Source organism: Myotis nattereri (genome assembly GCF_964212035.1).
Source record: "Myotis nattereri genome assembly, chromosome: 9".
Taxonomy (NCBI): Eukaryota; Metazoa; Chordata; class Mammalia; order Chiroptera; family Vespertilionidae; genus Myotis; species Myotis nattereri.
Window position 1 is genome coordinate 21305275 of NC_138084.1, and position 21699 is coordinate 21326973.

Here is a 21699-nt window from a genome sequence, read left to right on the forward strand (position 1 = left end):
TTTGGCTCAGTAGATAGAGCATTGGCCTGTGAATCCCGGGTTTGATTCCAGTCAAGGGCACATGCCGGGTTGCAGGCTCGATCCCCACTAGGGGGCATGCAAGAGGCAGCCAATCAATGATTCTCTCTCATCATGATGTTTCTATCTCTCTCTCTCCTCTCTCTTCCTCTATGAAATCAATAAAAATATATTTTAAAAATAAATAAATAAAAGAAAATTCGGGGGGGGGGGGAAGCTTTGCAAATCAACAGTGACCACTGGTACTAAATTGTTTAAACAACTGTTTAAATTGTTCAAATTAAATAAATTGTAGTTTATTCACGCAATGGAATATTATGTGATTGTGAAAAGGACTCAGGAGGTCAATCTATAGGTGCTACAGGAAAAGACTTCCAAGATACATGACTAAGTGAAACAAAGTATGAAATGGTATGTAGTGCATAAATTCATTTGTGTAATAAAAAAGATACATGACAAATGTATTTGCATGTAATTTTCTGGACATACCCCACAAAGAAGTGTGATTGTGGTTACCTCTGGGAAATAGACAGAAGTAAGGGGCAAAGAGGTAAGTTTTATGTTTCAATTTTTGCCTCTCTGTATCCCTTGAATGTTTTTTTTACTATGAATAGATATTCTTTTGTTATAGGAAAAATTGGGACCGCCTCACACCAATTGGGACGACCACTATGAAAAAGCAAACAGATGTTGGAGTGGACATGGAGAAATTGGACCCTTGTGCCCTGTTACTGGGAATATAAAATGGTGCAGTGCTATAGAAAATAGCATGGCAGTTCCTCAAAAAATTAAAAATAGAATTACCATGTGATCCAGCAATTCATGTATATTCAAAAGAACTAAAAGCAGGGTCTCAGAGAAATATTTGTGCACCTACATTCGTAGCAGCATTACTTGCAATAGCCAAAAGGAGGAAGCACGCCAAGTGTCCATAGACAGATGAACGGATAAACAAAATGTGGCATATGCACACAATGAAAGATTATTCAGTCTTAAAAGGAAGGGAATTTTGCCTCATGCTACAACATGGATGAACGTTGAGGACATTATGCTAAGTGAAATAAGCCAGTCAGAAAAAAAGACAAATACTACATGATTCCACTTACATGAAGTATGCAGAATAGTAAAATTCATAGAGACAGAAAGTAGAATGGTATTGCTAGTAGCTGGGGAGAGAGAGAAATGGGGAGATGCTTGATGGGTACAGCATTTCAGTTTTGCTAGATAAGAGTTTGGGAGGTTAGTTGCTCAACTATGTGAATAAAATTGGCACTAGTGAACTGTACACTTAGAAGAAGTTAAAATGGTAAATTCTATGTTATATCCATTTTGCCACAATTACAAAACAAACTCCCAAAAGCTCTTGAGTCTTGACTTACTGGGGTGTCCACTTTCATATTTGCCAAAGACGTTAAAGCAGAACAGCCAACTATCATCTTCTGTAATAGATTTAGCTTTATGAAAAATTACCATATTTTCCATTTTTTCGCATTTCATGAAGCCTGAAGAAAAGTATGATGTTCACCATCATTTGAGGACTTCTGGTCAATATCAGTTGTAGAGTTATTCACAGTATTTGATAATGATTAAACAAACAATATGTGTGAAAGAATCTATAACAATAAAACATAATATGCTAATTAGACTGGACAGCCAAACGTCCTTCCGGACGACCTTCCGTATGAAGCCGGGGCTGCCTCTAGTTTTAAATAATTTAAAATGAAGATTCAAGGTTATCCTATGTAAGGTGAAATAATGCCACCTCCCGCCAAGATGTCCACATCCTAGTTCCCAGAACCAAGGAGTATATTCTATTACAGGACAAGGGGGAATTAAGGTTGCAAATGGAATTAAAGTTGTTGATCATCTGATCTTAAAATAGAGAGATGTCCCTGCATCATTGGGGTGGGCCTAGTATAACCACAAGGGGCCTTAAATAGGGAAGTGGGAGGGAGAAGAGTCTGAACCAGAGGGGTGGCATTGTGAGAAAGATGGGATTTAGCTGACCATTGCTGGCTTTGAAGATTGAAGGTGGCCACAAGCGAAAAAATGGGGCAGCCTCTAAATCAGGGGTGGGCAAACTTTTTGACTCGAGGGCCACAATGGGTTCTTAAACTGGACCGGAGGGCCGGAACAAAAGCATGGATGGAGTGTTTGTGTGAACTAATATAAATTCAAAGTAAACATCATTACATAAAAGGGTACGGTCTTTTTTTTTTTTTAGTTTTATTCATTTCAAATGGGCCGGATCCGGCCCACGGGCCGTAGTTTGCCCATAGCTGCTCTAAATGCTGGAAAAGTCAAGGAATGATTCTCCCATAGATCTTAAAGAAGGAACACAGTATTCACTGAGACCCGTTTTGGACTTCTGATCTGCAGCATTGTAAGAATAAATCTGTGTTGTCTTTAGCCACTTAGTTCACGGTAATTTGTCACAGCAGCCGTAGGAAACTAATACAGATTTCATGTACCTGCAGAAAAACCTGGCACCTACCTGTATCTGAGGACTTCTGGTCAATATCACTTATAAGGTTGTTCACAAATAGGTTGTTACTGGTAATGACTAAATAAAACAATATGTGTGAATGAATTTAAAAAAATTTTAAGCAGTTTCAAGGTTATCCCCCTAGAAATATTACTATCTAAATTGCTTCCCTGAGTGTGTAAAAAAGGGATGGAGTTATAGGTGGGACTGAAAAGCATGCATAAGTCATAGCTTCCTTGTTTTTCTTTCAATTGAGCAGTTACTTTGGGCTCAGCATGTTCTCAGCGTTTTCTGTACACAATCACATTCACCCACACACCCCTACAAGCCTTCAAGGTAAATAGTACTAGTATTAATATTGCTGGTTTCCAGACTTGAGAGTTTAAACCACTTGCCAAGGTCAGGAAGCCAGTGAGTGAAGAAGCCAGGCTTTAAACTTGTCATTTATATGACATGGCTTATACTCATGCCAGTGTGTTGGGCATCCTCATGCTATTAGCCAGGCATGTAGACACACCTGGAGAAAGTCTTATGCTACAGGCTGCACTAACTGGGCCACCATAGCCTGCCACTTTCATCAGGCAGTGGAAGACTTGCCCTAATTTACAAAGAAAGAAAGAAAGAAAGAAAGAAAGAAAGAAAGAAAGAAAGAAAGAAAGAAAGAAAGAAAGAAAGAAATTTCAAAAAATGTTTAATGAAAAGGCATATGCATCTCAATTTAACTTTTTTTCTGATACATTTTTCTTACGCTTTTATTACTTGGCTACCATTGATCAACTGTCATTTAGACCTCACACCATTATTATTAGTCTCTTTTATAGGTGAGGAAACGGAGTCATAGAGATGTGAAGTAACTAGTCAAAGTCAAACAGCTAATAAATTGGCAGAATATGGCCAGGGCTAGCTATGACTCCATGGCCTGATGTAGTCATCAATTATAGATTTGAACCTCCAAACTTAAGCAAAAACATATATCTTATGTAATAAAAAGGTAATATGCAAATTGACCATCACACCCTTGCACAAGATGGCCACCCTCATGTGGTCAAAGATGGCCGCTCCGATGTGGTCAAGATGTCCACCACAAGATGGCCAGCAGGGGAGGGCAGTTGTGGGTGACCAGGCTGGCAGGGGAGGGCAGTTAGGGGCAACCAGGACAGCAGGGGAGGGCAGTTGGGGGCAAACAGGCTGGCCGGGGAGCAGTTAGGCGTCCATTAGGCTAGCAGGGGAGTGGTTAGGGGGTAATCAGGCTGGCAGGCAGAAACGGTTAGGGGCAATTGGGCAGGCAGGCAGGCTAGCGATTAGGAGCCAGCAGTCCTGGATTGGGAGAGGGATGTCCAACTACCTGTGGGATCGGGCCTAAACTGACAGCCGGACATCTCTTGAGGGATCCCAGATTGGAGAGGGTGCAGGCTGGGCTGAGGGGCACCACTCCCAGTGCACGAATTCTGTGCACCAGGCCTCTACAATATATATAAAACACATAGACACAGACAACAGTGTGGTGAGATCCAGAAAGCCAGAGGGAAAGGGGAGTGGAGCTAGTTGAAGGTGGGCAAAGGGGAGGAAAATGGAGACAGATAGAGACTTCTTGGGGCAATTGGCCCAGGATGCAGTGTGCAGATGATGTTTTATTGAGTTGTACACTTGAAACTTATAGGTTTTTGCAAACCTATGTCACACCAATAAATTCAATAAAAAATTAATGCTTCATGATTTTCTGCAAAAATCCCCATGACTTTCAGGTGCTTGGGCACTGCTCTGCAAAGCTCTAGTTTGGGATTTGCTCTTTTGGTCACCTGCTGTCCCCCACAGCAGATGATTTGTCAGGCCTGAGGCATGGCAACTCTGCTCCCAGTTCCCTTGGGCTATCATCTTGAGACTTTGGAGGTTTCAAGCAAATTGGGGAATGGCTATCAAAACATTCTAAAACAGGTGAGTCATGGCTAAGCCTTGCCTACAGGAGGAAGCCAAGTGCAAAGTCTGAGGGGACTTAAGGGGTTTTCTCTCTCCCTCCTTTCTTGCCCTGAAACCTGGCTTGCTCCCCAGATGTGTGCATAGCAGCAAAGTCATGGCTGTTCCAACATATTAATGGGATGGACTCTGGGAGCGATAAAGGCCAGAGAATGGAGGCACTGAGGGAACCTTTTGTGTCTCCAAGGCCCCAACCCCTTTGATGAGACAGATGTTTGGGCTGGGCCCTCCTTTGGAGGGTTAGCTAAACCTCATTAAACAGCAGGACAAATTCCTCGGGGGCAATGGACAGCTCACACACAGACAGGCTGGGAATAGAGGTAGTCTCCTGTCATCAAGCCCAGCACCCCCTAGAGACTCAGGAGCTGGTGTCTGTGACACGTGGTCACCTTGCAGCTTTTGATTTATGGTTGACTTTCAGAAAGGCCAGCTTCTGATCTTGGCAGCCTGTCGCCTCACCAACTTTTCTCTAGGTTGGGAGGACTTCCCTTTAGGATCGATGAGCCCAGTCTAACCCCAAGACAGAGCTTCTGAGAGACCCTTGTGGTTCAAATGGAGCAAGAAGCCTTGAGATGACTCACCAGCACCCTAGGAGCACTCCGCAGACAGCTGTGGGGAAATCCAGGACTCAGATTCCCCCAGGAATTGAATCTCAGTCCAACATGTGAAGAGGCTGTCGTTCCCAGGCACACCTAGCTCTCCCAGGGTTGCTCAAAAACACCGCCCAGCTGCCTGCTTTACAGAACAGAAGACATGGCTCTTTCTCAGATTCTGCCAGGGAATCTAAGTGAAGTTAGGATGTGTGTTTGGGGAGGGTCAATTACTTTAACAAAATTAACATTCATTATCTTCCTTAAACCAGAAATATTTGCATGGAACCTGTCAGCCAATAAGAAGTTAGCAATGGGCTTAATGGGTGAGTGCAAAGAAAGAAGAAATATATATGAACTATGTTTAATTAAATAATAATTATTAGTATGATAATTATTATTGATATAATAATAATAGCTAATAGGTATTGAGTGCTTATCATGGGCCCGGCACTATGCTAAGCACTTTACATGTGTCAACCCTTCAGTTCTTGCAGTAACCCTCTGTGGTTGACACTCTTATTAGCCTTATTTTATAGGAAAGGAAACAGAGGCACAGAGGGACTAAGTAACTCGCTCAAGATTGCACAGCTAGTGGGTAACAAAACAAAGGTTTGAACCTAGGCTCTCTGGCTCCAGAGGTCATAGCGTAACCACTATGATCATGCCCTAAAAAAACTGTCTGATAGTAAGTGAAGGAGACAGTTACTCATAAAATAAGTTAATCCTACTCAGGGTTCAAATTGGCTGCATGAGGGCATGACACAGGAATATACACAAATATACACATCATAAGTTGAGAACTCATGTAGCTCTCACAACCCTCTGTCCCATCACCTGGGAACCTAGTGACAGGTCTGACCTCCCCAAGCTTTGGGCAAGCCCTGAAATTGGAGAGAACTTGCTTCACCCAGAGGCCTCCACGCCCAGGCAGCTGCCGGGAGGTGGCGCTGTGTCACTTTCCTGCTCTGGAGCTTTTGTTTTCTGCGGGCTGCAGTCTGGAGGTGGGGAGGCTGACTTTGAGCAGAGCCTATCGCCAATTTCCCTGATTTGAAATCTCACTCCCTTCTGTCACTTCCTTCAAGTGAACTTGGAGATGTTCATCAAATGACAGTCCTGAAAACGAGCCAAGCAGTTCTCTTAATCCCATCTCAGGTTAGATTTGAAAAGGGTGTTTCCAAACAAGGAGCAGATGTCATCCGTCAGAGTTACACTCGCGCTGACCTCTGGCTTTCAAAAGCAGAGAAGAAAAACACCAACACTCTCAGCCACCTTGGGAGCGGCTTCTAGAAGGTGGTGAAGAAGACTGCTGCTCACTGAACCATGGGCTCAGCCCTGTTCACTAAGAGGTGCACAGGTTGTCCATTTACCAGGCTTAGCTGAATGCACCCCAAGGGCATCTCATCTCCAGGCCTTTGTGGACTTGCCTGATGCTGGTTCAAGGTGGCCACCTCTTGCCCTTCTCTTTCCAAAGAGCTGAATACTGGAGGGCTCTGGGCACTGCTGACATTTACAGACCACATAAGCCATGGTTCTATCAAAGAAAGGATCCCCCAGTATCCTGGTACTCCAAGTAGGAGGAGTCCTGGAATAACTGACTCTATCTTCCTGTTTTCCAGATAAGGAAACTGAGGCCCAGAAAGAGGAAGTAAGTCACAAAGGTGATAAGAGGAGAGTGCAGGCAGTTAGTTCTCAGATTGCCCCTGCCAGGACGATTGGCACTATGGTAGGTAGAGTTTTAACCCTGAGGCATAGTAGAGAAAGTAGAGCTTCAGATTCAGACAGAACTGAGTTTGAATCCCAGCTTTTTAAGTTACTATCTGTGTAACCCAGGGAAAGTCACAAAACATCCTTGAGTCTCAGTTTCATCTGGAAAATGGGGACAACAATAACACCTACATCATGGGGTTATGGTGAAGGGTAAATGAGATTACACAGAGAAGGTGCCCAACATACGTCCCTTCATCCTTCTGTTGGTGTTATTTTAAACCCCAATCAGAGAAGCTGCTTTAGGATTGGGTGCACAGTGGTGAGCACGGTCCTCTAGAGCCTTCCTGCAGACCACAAAGCTACTTCGATCTTGACTTGTTAAAGTGGAGAATTATCTTTTCTCTCCTTTAAGGTCTGGAAACTGAGTCAGCCATAAGCATAAACAGGCATCCACATAGCAGGTGCTGGGGTCTGGGAAGGCTCACCATCCTGAGACCTTTCTCCTGTCTTTCTCAAACATATCCCCTGGCAGCCACATGTCTTAATTGCTCTGAACCAATGCTCTAATTTAAGTGCAGATCTTCCCTTCGTACAAAATAAAATACACCCATGATGGTACTATCAGTCACTAGCACCTTGGTATAAATTTTTTCAGTCAGATTGCTTTCTTGTAGGATTTGGGTTAAGGAACTAGGCATTTGCATGGGGATGAGGAAAGGGCTGGAAATAAGGGATGTAGTTTTTGAGATGACCCAGAGAAAGCTTGAGCAGAAGAGGTAGCACAAGAGCAATGGGGATGAAGGAAGGGCACCATAAGGAAATGCCAGGATCCAGAAAGAAAGGCAGGAGGACATCAAAGTTAACTTACCCACCTAGAAATTTTTATGCATCAGATGTTTATTTAGGTGAGGTGACTTAGGAGTACTGAATGCACAATGCCACTCCCCTGCCACCACCACCCAAACAGCATTTGAAGCCTGTGGAAGTGCCCAGTCCTTAGATTTGACTCGGAGACTTCCCAAGAAGCCATGAATTTAAACTTTTCTTGACTCAGGTAAGGCTTGAAAAGAGATTTTCACTCAATCCACAGTTTTTTGCTCTGTCAGCCTCGGGAGATGAATAAGACCCTCAAGATCTTAGACTAGAAGGTAAATGAGATACACTAGTAGATGTCATTTGTGCTCTCACATGGAAATTTCTTCCCATAGTCAGAGGCCCTACATGACCAGGCCCCCACCTGCTACTCTGGCCTCACTTCACACCCCTTTCTACCTCTGTGCTCTAGCCACACTGGCCCCTTCCTGCCTCCCAAACGTCTTAGGCCCAATTCCCACTTTGGAACCACTGTGCTGGAGGTTCTCTCCACCAGCCAAGCACACTCCTCTCAGGTCTTCCCAAGATGGGCCCTTCTCATCATGCAGGTCTCAGCTCAAAGGTCACCTCCTCAGAGGAGCCTACCCTGACCTCTAAATCTCACCCTACCCCACCCACCACCAGCCTGGTGCCTTCTATTGTACAACTTACACTAACTACATGTAAGCTCCCAGAAAACTGGAAGTTGCTCTCTCTCCATAGCTGCATTCCAGCAAACTATGAAAAGATGCTCAGGAGACTAACAATAAATATATGTTTCTGAATGGATAGATTTATTTTCCTTTCTTCACTTTCCCTCATTTATTATCTCCCCCACTTCCTGTGTTGTTTCTTTTCCTTTGCCTAAAATATACTTAAATTTCTAAATCCCAGCTATAATTCAAGTGGGAAATATGTTGTTTCCTCTCAAACCTTCCAGACCCTTTTCAAGGGTCACCTTCCCTGGCCCAGCTCCTGCCTCACCTCTCACTCACACCTCAGCAGCTCATATGGGCCTTCTGCCTTCACCCCTTGGCTGACGAGACTCTCATGAGCAGAGCGGTGCTCAGTGGCCACACAGATAGTGGGCCATGCAAATCCAGGGTCACCAATCCTACAAAGGTGTGGATGACTTCCCCTGCAGGTGTGTAGCTTGTACCAAGCTGCCTTGTTCAGGAGCCACCTTAATTACCACCACTTCCTTTTGTCAGTCTTCAACCTTCTTGATCTCTTGGCAACACACACTGGCCATTCTCACCTCCCTGGCTTGATGAGGTGCTATCTTCTCCCAGTTTCCTTCCTACTTCTCCAATCTCTCCTTCCCAGTCTCCTTTCCTAACTCTTCTTGCTACTCCTCTCACTAACTGTGGGTATTCTCCCAGGCTCTCTCTTGTCCCCCACACAGCCTGCCTCAGAGATCTCCACCTTGACTCTCATGCTATTAACTGTCATTTCTACACAAATGACCTGCCTCTCCCCGCTTCACATGCTGGCTGGCCACCCATACTTAACATGAAGGAGACTCCAAAACCCAATGCTACCTAACACCCAACCTTCCTAGGATCTCACTCTATCTGGACCGGTATTGAGACCATGCCAGAATGTACCAAGACACATGGCACCAGGGGGGGATCCTAGCATCCTCTACCTGACAGAATCCTTCACAGCATCTCCTTTCCCATTACTGGCCCTGGGCCCACCTCATGAATAAATTGTTCCTCACACTGAAGAACAGATTGGTGAAAGGGCGAGGAAAAACATACAACCGAAGCTGTCTTTCCTGGGAAAGAGACAGCCTGATTCCGGGTACTTTTCGGGTCGCAGGAAGTGTTAGCTGAGGAGGGAATCTGTCCATATAGACATTGGAGGGAGCCAGCTCTGACAGGTAGAGAATAAATGTTGGCAGGGACAGTGAGCATTTCAGAGAGAAGGGGGAAACCCTGACAGCAGCCTGACCTGGTAGTCAGAGCCTTCTATTTACACTTGACTTCCAATGCGGATGCATGATAAGAATCAGCACAAAAGAAAGAAGTGAAAGGGAAGAAAAGGGAGGAGATAGTTGCCTTGCACTGGCACCACCTGTCAAGCTGTGGAGAAATAATTCTGGAGGCCAGAGAAGGAGTTGAGCCCTGGTACCTGTGCCCTGGCTGAGGGCTGCGCAAGTCTTATAGACACATGTGACCCTTAGTTTGCGAGTCAGGGGCCTGGGATGGGAATGAGTATATTGCTCCCAGAGACCAAATGAGATAGTCTTTGGAAAGACTTCCTATTTCAGGGGCCTTCATGGAAGTCCAACCTGAAGGTGGCTATTCCTTTTCTGAATTAACAAACCTGGGGGGACTGAAGGAAGCTCTGGGTGTGCTTTGTTTCCCTCCTCAATGACCAGCTCAAACCCGGGGATCTCAGTGAGAGGGGAAAGGACTTGTAGGGACAGGAGCCTGCTCCATCCAGAGGAGGCCAGCCAGGCATTTAGCACAATTCTACTCAGAGTAAGACCCACACACTGTGCCACAGTCTGTTACTGGACCACAAGTGGCAAGTACAAAAATTGCCATCAAACAATGAAAGACTATTATGACGATTGGACATTGCTAGGACATCCAAGTGCATGACCCATGAACTCATCTCATTGGACAGGGTTGATCCAGGTTGGGTGTTGGCAAACTCATATGGTAAGTTGCACATGGGGGCAATAGGTCCAGGTATTGATTGGAAATTTAAAAATATGATGTGTCACCACAGACAGTTCAAGAAGTACTACTTCAACCTGTTAAAATCTCTGAGAAGCACTGCCATAAAGAACCCATTTACTTTGATAAATCCAATGTTTTCCAAACGTATTTAACCATGAACTCCTTCTGGGGTGGGAAAGGGGGTGCTAGTAGCATACCAAGGAACTGCTGTTCCTCCAAGCACACTTTGGAGAAGACACGCTAAATGGTGAGAATGAGTGAGTGGTAATCCCTCGATCCAGAGTCTGCAAACATTGTCCAGGCCACAGATGCCACTTGGCTAGATGAGTCAGGGCCTCAGGTAACTACTCTGTTTGGATTAACTGGAATAATTTAACAACTACTTCTGATCATCTTGTGTCTTGGAAGACCTTTTTTCCTGCTCTCAGGAGCCCGACTTTCGCCCACAGTGGGGCCACCAGCACCACCAGCCCATTAGCTCAAATCTCTGGTTTTAATTAAATTACAAGATAGTGCATCTGAGGTAACAACAGCACAACAAGGCCAGGTAAGTTGGTCACTGAGGGAGAGGTATTAACTCCTTCATGCCACAAGGGGCCCATTTACTGCAACCCAAAGCTGGACCAGAGCACCTGGTGTCCAGGAGTTGGGTAACTTCTAATTCTTCCCCCTTGGTCCTCTTGTATATTCTCATCTTAAACTTTATTAGTTTTATTTGCTAATTTAAGTGCCAAGACATAAAAAAAACACTTCATTTTACTTTCCTTGTAGTAGTAAGTGGTATGCTGGTAAATGTTTAACAATTGGCTCTCTGTGGAGGTAGGCGAGCCCTGTTTTTATAGCATTTGCCAATTCTGTGGTGTAAATACTCCCACCATGGCCTAGTTCAAGCTACCATTACAACCTTTCTGACTACAGAACTGATGTGATAAACACAATCAACTTAGGTTCCATAGCCAGCCAAGTCGGCTCTGGCAAAGTGTTGCTTTAAATTTGATTCTCTTTTCATAATATTATAACCGGATTTTTTAAAACCATAGAATGTCTGAGCAGGAAAAGACCTCAGAGATCATCTAGTTCAAATTTCCTCATTTGACAGATGAGGCAACAGGCCTAGAGAAGTGCAGTGGCTTGCCCAAGGCAAGATGATGGCAGATGGGATTCACTCAGACCTTGTGTGGCTCTTTCACTCCTACTATGGTTATCTTTAAACATATGGTCTTATTTTATTCTCAAAATAACCAAGCAAGAATTATTGTAGCCATTTGATGAAAAGGGAAACAAAAAAGGGTTAAAAATAACCCAAGGCCCCAAAACTAATAAGTCCAAGTCAGGTCTGTATTACATCCAGATCCTTCCATTCCATCAAAAACCTTCCATTCCACATTTTTTTTTGGCTAACAGACATCACCAATAAGACATGCTCTTTTCTGATTTTTTTAAGTTCCTAAATATTATTGACCAGCAAAAGTAAAAAAAATGGGCGAGTTTGTTGATTTCTAGTCTGTCGTTCACTAATACTCTATCCTTAGTATTGTCCATATCTGGCTTTAAAGAAGTAACCATGACTTAAATTAAGAAACATGCTAAGCTGCTATAAGAGAGACCCTCCCCAATACAATGGTTTAAATAATATTGATGTTTATTTTTCTCTTAAAGTTCAGGTAGAGAGTCTAAATTTTTATGCTAAGTAACATCAGGGACCCAGGCTCCTTCTGCTCTGTTCCTCTGCTCAAAACATGGCCCAGAATGGCTGCTCCAACTCCTTCCATCTTATCCATGTTCCAAACAGAAGAAACGAGGAAGTGGACGAAGGGTAAAGCGTGCTTCTTTTCTTTATTATACTATTAGAAATTGCACACATCACTTTCACTCACACACCATTGGCAAGAAGAGTCATGTGGCGACACTAGCTGCAAGGAATGCTGGGAAATGTAGTTTTTAGCTGAGCAGCTATCTCCTCAGCAAAAAATTTGAAAGTTCTCCTGAAGGAAGAAGAGGAGAATGTGTATTGAGAAATAATTAGCTGTCTCTACTATGATATCTGAGATGCTGGAGCTGGAGGAAGGCCGATTGCAAGAAGGCAGATGTTGAATGTAAAGGCAGCCACACAACCTGTGGGAAAGTCTAATGTAAAGAGAAGAATTATAACCAGCCTGTGGCCTCTTCAGAGTCAAATTCCTCTATCACCCTAAGAAGTATGCATAATTTAGGAAGTTTCTGGTGATAACTTAAAAAATGTATTTTTTCAATGACATATTCAGAGGGTTTTCTTATGAACATATGGAGGGCCATGCTTTCTGATATGTGATACCATCTTCAAACTGCATTGCTCAGGACTATAAATGTTATTGCCCTGTGGTTGCAATGATCAGGTCAGGGACTTGGGTGCTTTAACTTCAGTTTTGTGGAATAAGCTAAAATATAATTTGTATGTTATTGCCCATCTCTCTTCTGGGGAGCAGCATTTGGCTTTGTGTTTTCTGCCCACCTGCACCCAAACCCCTGCTTCTAGCTACCTTCAGAGAGGCCGTAACTTGAGCACTAGTAAAAGGCCACACAACATTCTTGAGTATCAACAGTGATCTGCTGTATCACCTAACTAAAGTGACTGTACCTCATAGGGCATCCTATTTCCTGCCTGATGGATGAGAAGCTCTATACTTGTCCCCATCTAGACTAAAGTATAAGGACTCAGGTGAGAGTTCCCAGATGCTCTTCAGAGGAAGAAAGCAAAATCAAGATTCAGCATCTCTGAGAGGGATTCTTTGGGGTTTTTCTATTGAGTTGCTAAATCCTTTAATACTTTTGAGCCATCAGACCAGAGGCTCAAGTTTTGAAAAACTGCTCCCTTTTCTGCTTTTGACTCTCCTGGGTTTTGCAGACATTCCCAGAGCATATGGATCTGCTGCAGGACTGGCAGTTTGCAAGGCTCAGGTGCTTACCAAAGAAAATAGAATCTGAGTGTGTGGAAAGTCATGAGAGAGCAGAACACAGATGCCATGGAGACCTTCTGTAGATATTTGTGTTCATATATTTTCTCCTCTGTTGTGCTCCTTAAAGAGAACCATGCCTGAATTACCTGTGCTCCCTGGATCCCCTAACACAGTGCCTGCCACATAGGAAGGGACTGATACTTCTGGACGCATCAGTGGCCTCTTTAACTCTGCCCTGAGATCTGATTTTACCTTTTTAGTTTCTTCCTTGATAATTTTGAACTCTACTGACACTCATGCTCTTGGAAAACCATGACAGATAAGAAATACTCCCCTACCCCCCTTTTGTGTTCCAGAAAATGGCTCACTGAAAAGTACCAGTCTTCCCCATATGACTTAGATAAACTCACACATGACTCCCTTGCTAACCTGTGACAAGGCCAGTCTCAGACCCTCCACAACCATTATTTGTCTCATAGTGATGAGCTGAACTGTTTGTACCCACTGACCAATATGCATAAAATGCCCTCTAAGTTGTCTTAAATTTAATCAAGGTTTTCTTTTTCCTCTAGGTCCCTGAACTTTGGTCACCCTTGAACATTAGAACATAGAACAACTCTTCTATAATTTAAGGGCCCCACCAGAGAATTGACTGACCTCCGGAAAAAGCATTCCCTGGTCAACTGTCACATAATATAACCCACTCATTCCATTTCCCCAACACTGGATTCTTTCTAATTTTACTTACTCCTTCCTATAAAAGAAAATTCCTTTCTGTCTGATTATTGGGACACATACTAACCTCATGGTCACAGCATTTCCCCCATTGCAGTGGTATGCTTCCCCTTATTGCCATCATCTTTACAAATATCTCTCCTCTGCTTCAGTGCCCTGGGCCTCTAATCTTGACCTTGGCCTTGCAGCCCTCTCCGACCCTCAATTCCCCAGCCAATAATGCTATTACTCAGGACTTGTCACTGTCTATATTTCCTTCTCCACAATTTTAAGAGTCGGAATGTTTTCAGAGAATGCTGAACAAAAAGCTCAATTCAGAATACTCAACAAACAATGACTTGAACAATAAAGACATTTCATCATCTCACCAAGAAAAGAATTCTTCACTAGGAACCCAAGCTCCATCCATCCACCACTCTGCCAAACATACATATATGGTTGCTCATAATTACAAAAATAGTTAAGCTATCCCATTACCACATGATATCATCCAAAGCATGAAGGAACTAAATGGAGAGAAAGAGCTTTTCTTGAGGGTCACTCTCTTTATCATGAAGGAAATTATATTCAGAAGCCCCTTAGGAGATCTTTCCTTACATCTCATTGATCAGAGCTGGTCACATGGCCACCACTAGCTAGAAGAGAGGCTGGGAAGGTGAGTTGTAGGAATGGTCTGCCTTCACTATAGGTGGTGGTGGGCTCTGGAAGTGGAGAAGGGGTGGTGGTGAATGTTGGGTCTGCCCCATTTATACAACCCTTAAGACTCCAAGGAATCAGTTACCAAGCTGACAAATGGATCCTTTGGTTAAAGGGCTGGAATGCCTCTCCCTTTTTAGTCTGCTTCACAAAATCAGACTATTTAATACTTCAGTAAAGATGTCGAAGGCTGACTCCATCAAAAAAATACTAGACCTGCCAGAACTGGTTTGGCTCAGTGGATAGAACGTTAGCCTGCCGGCTCAAGTGTTCCGGGTTCAATTCCCGTCAAGGGCATGTGCCTTTGTTGCAGACACATCCCCAGTGGAGGGCGTGCAGGAGGCAGCTGATCAATGTTTCTCTCTCATTGATGTTTCTGGCTCTCTATCCCTCTCCCTTCCTCTCTGTAAAAAATCAATAGAATATATATTTTTAAAAAAGTACTAGAGCCCTGACCTGTTTGGCTCAGTGGATAGAGCGTCGGCCTGTGGACTGAAGGGTCCCGGGTTCGATTCCGGTGAAGGGAGTACCTATCATGGGTCTAGCACCAGGCCAAAAAAAAAAAAAAAAGTTAGAAGAACACATATTTCCTGCTCTTGAGATACTTACAATCTAGTTTGGGAGGATATATATATATATATATATATATATATATATATATATATACTCGTAAGTCAAGGCCCCACTGTGTATATATATATACACAGTGGGGCCTTGACTTACGAGTTTAATTCATTCCGTGACGGAGCTCGTAACTCAAATTACTCGTATGTTAAATCTTAAAGTGAACGAGTGAGACACGTGATGCTGGGCTGATGTTGTGGCATTCACTGTGACGTTCGATGCGCCAACGTCAGTGGTGGGGTATCTGAAGCTGGCTCATAACCCGAATTTTAGCTCTCAACTCAAAGCAAAAAATCGGCCGAGAGACGGCTCATATCTCGAAAAACTCTTTAGTTGGGACACTCGTAAGTCAAGGCCCCACTGTATGGAGTTTCCTCAAAATGTTAAAAATGGAACTCCCATTTGACCCCGTAATCCCATTTTTAGGGCTATATCCCAAGAAACTAGAAACACCAATCAGAAAGGATATATGCATGTCTATGTTCATAGCAGCACAATTTCCAATAGGTAAGATTTGGAAATAACCTAAGTGCCCATCAGCAGATGAATGGATTAAAAAGCTGTGGTACATCTATACAATGGAATACTACACCGCTATAAAAAAGAAGGAACTTTTACCATTTGCAACAGCATGGGTGGAACTAGAGAGCATTATGCTAAGCAAAATAAGCCAGTTGGAGAAAGATAAATATCACATGATCTCACTCACACGTGGGATATAATCCTATATAATAAAAGCCCAGTGACCAAACAGCAGAACGGCCAGAACGACCAGTTGACCAGTCGCTCTGATGTGCACTGACCAGCAGTGGGCAGATGCTCAACGCAGGAGCTGCCCTCTGGTGGTCAGTGCACTCCCACAGTGGGAGCGCTGCTTGGCTGACCAGGATGAGCAGTGCTCCCACAGCAGGCCGATCCCCGCAGGAAACGCCCACCCCACCAATGCACGAATCCTGTGCACACCCCCCTAGTGATCAACATAATTTGATTAATAATAATAGATCCAGAGACAAATTGCTGGAGCGGGGGTGTTAGAGAGCAACCAAAGGACTTGTATGCATGCATATCAGCATAACCAATGGACACAGACACTGGGGTGGTGGGGGCTTGCCTGGGTTGGGAATGGCCGGGGGGGAGGGGAGGGTCAATTGGGGAAAAAGGAGACGTATGTAAAACTTTAGACAATAAAAACATTTTTTAAAAAAGTGTTTCAGGCTAGTGGAGTGGTCAGATGGGATCTTAGAAACCTTTCAAGTAAAAACTACTCAGGAGAGCTTGTTCTCCAATGCCTCCATTTCTCCATCTGTAAAATGGGGTAATAACACCAATCACAAAGGGTTAATGTGATGGGGCTGTAAGGTGTGTGTTGTAGTGCCAGGCATATGGCAAGCGCTCAGTTCAAGCTAGTGTCCTCTTCCCATCCAGAGGGAAGAAGCTTGAGCCATAGCCTCAGAATAACAGATAACAGGGAGAGCCCTAAGCATCCCTCTGCCTCCCTGGGGAGTCTTTTTTCTTCCGTTCAATCCCACCAGAGTTCACTAAGTGCCCGCCGTGTGTGAGGTTTTCCCCAGGGGACTGGAAGGAGATGTCAGATACCATCTCTGCCTGGGCTGAGCATGTACCCTACCAGCAGGAGGACCAGGACGAGAGTTCATGTAAGTAAAAAGCAAGGCAGACATTTGACATTGCCTCATTACCTCTGAAAGCTCCTTTACGTAGCAGGGAGTTGGCAGGATGTGGTCCTCACAGACCCCAAAGTGGTGATTTCCATATTCGTAACTTTGATTCTCTCCCCCCACCTCCATTTATGTTTCCTGTTTTAGGAGATAAAGCTCTTTGGAAAACTCTAATGCATTCTCTTTGCCAGGCGTAGAGCTGCTTTGAGCAGCCCAAGTTAACTGGAAAAATCTCCTAAAATCATGCTGCACTCTGCAAAGTCATTTGAAATTTTCCAGTCAATCTTCAGGTTGTGTCTGTGAGTCCAGCCATTGAGGTCTTCGCACTTTTTAAAGTCACAACCTTGTCTCTGAGAACCTTGTTATTAAACTGTTGATCTGTGAGTTACCCTTAAAGTCACAAAAAATAAAAATCTCCCAGACTGAGGAAAGTCTTTCTCTTTGATTAAAAGCAAATCTTCTGTTATGAAAAATGAGCCCTAACCAGTTTGGCTCAGTGGATAGAGCGTCGGCCTGCGGACTAAAGGGATCCAGGTTCGATTCCGCTCAAGGGCATGTACCGTGGTTGCAGGCACATCCCCAGTAGCGGGTGTGCAGGAGGCAGCTGAGCGATGTTTCTCTTTCATCGATGTTTCTGACTCTCTATCCCTCTCCCTTCCTCTCTGTAAAAAATCAATAAAATATATTTAAAAAAAAAAAGAAAGAAAAATGAAGCTGCCTCCATAGATAAAGACAGAAATAACCATCCAGATTGAAAAGATGCCTAAACTTACTAATCATCAGTATACAAATTGATGTCATAATAAAATACCATTTTACACTCACCAGAATGGCAAAAATCTACAAATTGGTCAACATCAAGATGGAGAGGTGGGAGAGCAATAGAAACTCCCATCCGCTGATTATGGCAATTAAAATTAGTGCAGTCCCTTTGGTAAACACTTTGGCATTATCAAGCTGAGCACACGTATACACTAGAAGCTCGAGAGTCCACTGGAGGTATTTGTCCTAGAAAAGCTCTTATACGTGTGTGCCAATAGGTATACACAAGATGCTCATAGCAACAGTGTTAGTAAAGCCAGAAATAATCCAAATTCCCATCAGCAATAGAATGGATAGATAAATTGTGGCATATTCATACATTGGAAAGCCATATAGCAGGAAAATTGAATGAACCACAGCTACATGAATCAATTTGGATGACTCACTAATGCATAATATTAAAGAGTTCAAGTCACCAGAGAATATATAATGAATCACTCCATTATATAAAACCAGACAAAACTAAATCATATATATATATATATATATATAGATGATAAAGGAAAATGAACAAGAGGCCTCAAACAAAATGAGAGGTAAATATATGAAAAAAAATATGAACACATAAAACGCTGACGACACCTGTAGGGTTGGGAGTTTACCTCGTCTCTGCCTGTGGCACAGTACCAGCAGGCCAGGCCTGTTATCGCCACTGTGCACTTCCTTACTGCATGCCTTCCAGCATGATTCTTAACTTCCCCAAGCTGTGAAGTAGACAGCCATACCTACTTGCCAGGTCAGTTCATGAGCATTAAATGAAGTGACTGACACAGAAAATACCTAACATGCAGAAGGCTTTTGGTAGATGGTAGCTTTTTAAAAAGTGGCAACCCTAATAGAGTGCCTAGAAACTTTAAAATACACTTTTAACTGTTCTTTTTCTTGTTCATAGTGTTTTTGTCTGGTTCTTATTTGCAAAGCCATGGTTCCCACCGGGCCTTGCATCTTCAACTTCCCAGACTCACCAGAAGAATTTCTCTTTCATTAGCATCACTGCAGCTCTACTGAGAGGTGCCCCAGCTCATCATTTAGTCATACTTTTTAAAATATATTTTTATTGATTTCAGAGAGGTTAGGTGAGGGAGAGAGAGATAGAAACATCAATGATGATAGAGAATTATTGATTGGCTGCCTCCTGCATGCCTCTCGCTGGGGTCTAGGCAGCAACTGGGCATATGACCTGATAGGTAATCAAACCATGACCTCCTAGTTCATAGGTCGATGCTCAACCACTGAGCCATGACAACTGGGCCATTTAGTCATATTTTTAAAAAAATACACACTGCCTGGAATTGTCTCTCATTAGCAGGAAATCACAGCAATGGTCCTCAGCCCTTCAATTTCAGGGGACTTTTATTTTTTAAAACAATTTTTAAAAATTCTTCAACACTTGAAAATTGAATATATGCAGTCTGAGCTGAAGCCAAAGCCACCTTGGACAGGGAAGTTTGTTGTAATTGAGCCCAGAATCCTGGCTTCAGAAAGGCCATGATGAAAGGTCAGTAGCTCTTTTCACCTGTATGACTACCTAACTAGACCATGTGAGCCCCTCAAGACCAGGAGTATATCTGACTCATTTCTGCATCCCCTCATGAGTCGTGGTATAGAATATGTGCTCAGTATGAGTTTCCTGAGCTGAAATCAATTGCCTGAGAGAAATGTTTGTGTCCAATGTCTACAAGTACATCCAAACCACTATTGGAAGGGCAACAACAGCTTTTTACATCTTTACATGATATCTGGCACCATGAAATAATAAATTGCATACAGATTAATTAATTAATCAGTTGATTGATTGGAGGGCTTGGAACTCTGATTATTTGCAAATGGAAATCAAACAACACACCGTGCTGGCTGCAATACGACAGTAAATGTACTTCCCTGGACTATGAGGAGAGACTCTACCTGACTTTGTCACCTATCTTTGATGAAAATGATCTTCCAGCAGTCACTGAGAGTCTTTGTCAGCACTTATAAGCCATTCTTATATTTCAAGAGCAGCCTCCGTTCATAGATCAGAAATCCCCTATGAGCCAGGAACTTTGGGGGGCTCATTAGCCTGAGTTTTGTCTGCCTAAGTAGGCTGAAAGCTCAGCTGAAAAAGACTGTCCTTGTTAAGTCTGAACCAATGAGGAACTTCCATGATTTTCAACTCAGACTGAAAACCACAGTGCTGGTGGAATGTGCTAATTGACTGAAGTCCATCAGGATGCACACTCAAAGCGGAGAGGGATCAGCTCCCCCATGTGAGAGGGGTAGGTTTACAAACAAAAATTAGAGTGCTGTTACCAAGTAGCTGGGCTGTTGGGCAGCCTAAAGTGCCAATGTCTGCTACTACCAACAGATGTGTGTCTAAAGATGAGTAATTTAGGATGGGAGATTTGGGGTCATGTTTCTGAATGGTGACTCATCAGAGAAGGAACGTCAAGGCCCAGGGTGGCCACTAACTTGATACTTGACCTAGAGTCAATCACTTCTTCTCTTTCGTCTGCCATTTTTCTCCTCTGTAAGAGAAGGGGGCAAAGCCTCTTCAAGTCGTAACAGCCTATAGGGCTCTTATTTCTCATTCCTGCCTGTCACCTGAACAGGCATGAGAGAGAATAATTACCAGACCTGAGATTACTCTAGAGAGAGTGGTTCTTTTGAACAACAAATATGAGCTTGTTTCCTGTCACTGTGAGGGGACTGCTCAATTGGGGTCAAGTTATTTGAGATTGCTTTTGTCTGATTTCTAATGGTGGTGGTATTGGTAAACACTGTTTGAAAATTTGGAAATTTCAAGTGTTTCTCCATACTTTTCCCAAAACTGAGAAATATGACTTGTTCAGATTTGGTAAACTGGGCAAAATGTCATACGTAGGAAACGCCATGAATAAGTTGAATGAATTAACCTAATTTCCTCTACCACAGAAACTGTGTCTTACTCAGTTTTGTATTCCTAGTACCTACTGCAGGACTTGGCATATAATATGAGCCACCCACTTAGTCAAAAGATATTCAGTAAGCACCTACTATGTGCCAAGCAATTTGCAAGGCCCTGGGGATACAATTATGGGTGAGATAATATCCTAGTACTCACGGAGATCCTTGTCAAGTAGAAAAGACAGACAGTTAACAGACAAATATGATAGGCAATGGCTAGGAGAGGGGGGGAAACAGAAATGAGAGGGGGTACTTAGCCCAGTCTTGGGGAGTCAGGGAGGCCTTTCTGGAGGTGACATCCAAGTAGGCCTCTAACACTTCAACAGGAGTTTCCAAGCAAGAAGCTCAAAGTGCTGGGACTCCCCCACTGAAGTGTAGCATGGTGAGAAGAGGGCTTGGGAGTAGGGAGAGAGAGAGAGAGAGAAGCAGAATCTAGTTTATAAAGGGCCTTGCTGTCTTATTAAGGAATTGCCTGGCGGGCAGTGTGCAGCTAGCTGTACGTTTTAAGCAAGGAGTAAATACATGTGCATTGATTAATAAATGCTGGGGTATATTTTCACATGGAAATTTCCCCATCTAAAGATACAGGGGTTGGATTAGACGATCATCAAGGTCTCTTCCAGTTGTGACATTCTGTAAATCTCTAGGTTTCCACTCTGATTCAGGTCAAAGTCTCCTGATATTTGCCTCCTCTCAGCAGCAGCAGAGGTTGCTCTGGGCAGAATAATGGAACCATCAGAGCACGTGCTCCCTCTCTCCCCTCCACCAGAGGGATAAACGTGGTCCATTACAGAGGATGAGATGCTTCCTTGTGACCAGCCTCACACGAATCCATCCATCAGATGATTAACAGAGGCTGAAAGCCACTTATCGGGAGGGCTCCTGCCCTTATCACTGTCACCACTGCAAATAAACACCGATTTTGTGCCGAGTTTCCATATTTAACCATGTTTAAGTAACTGCTGA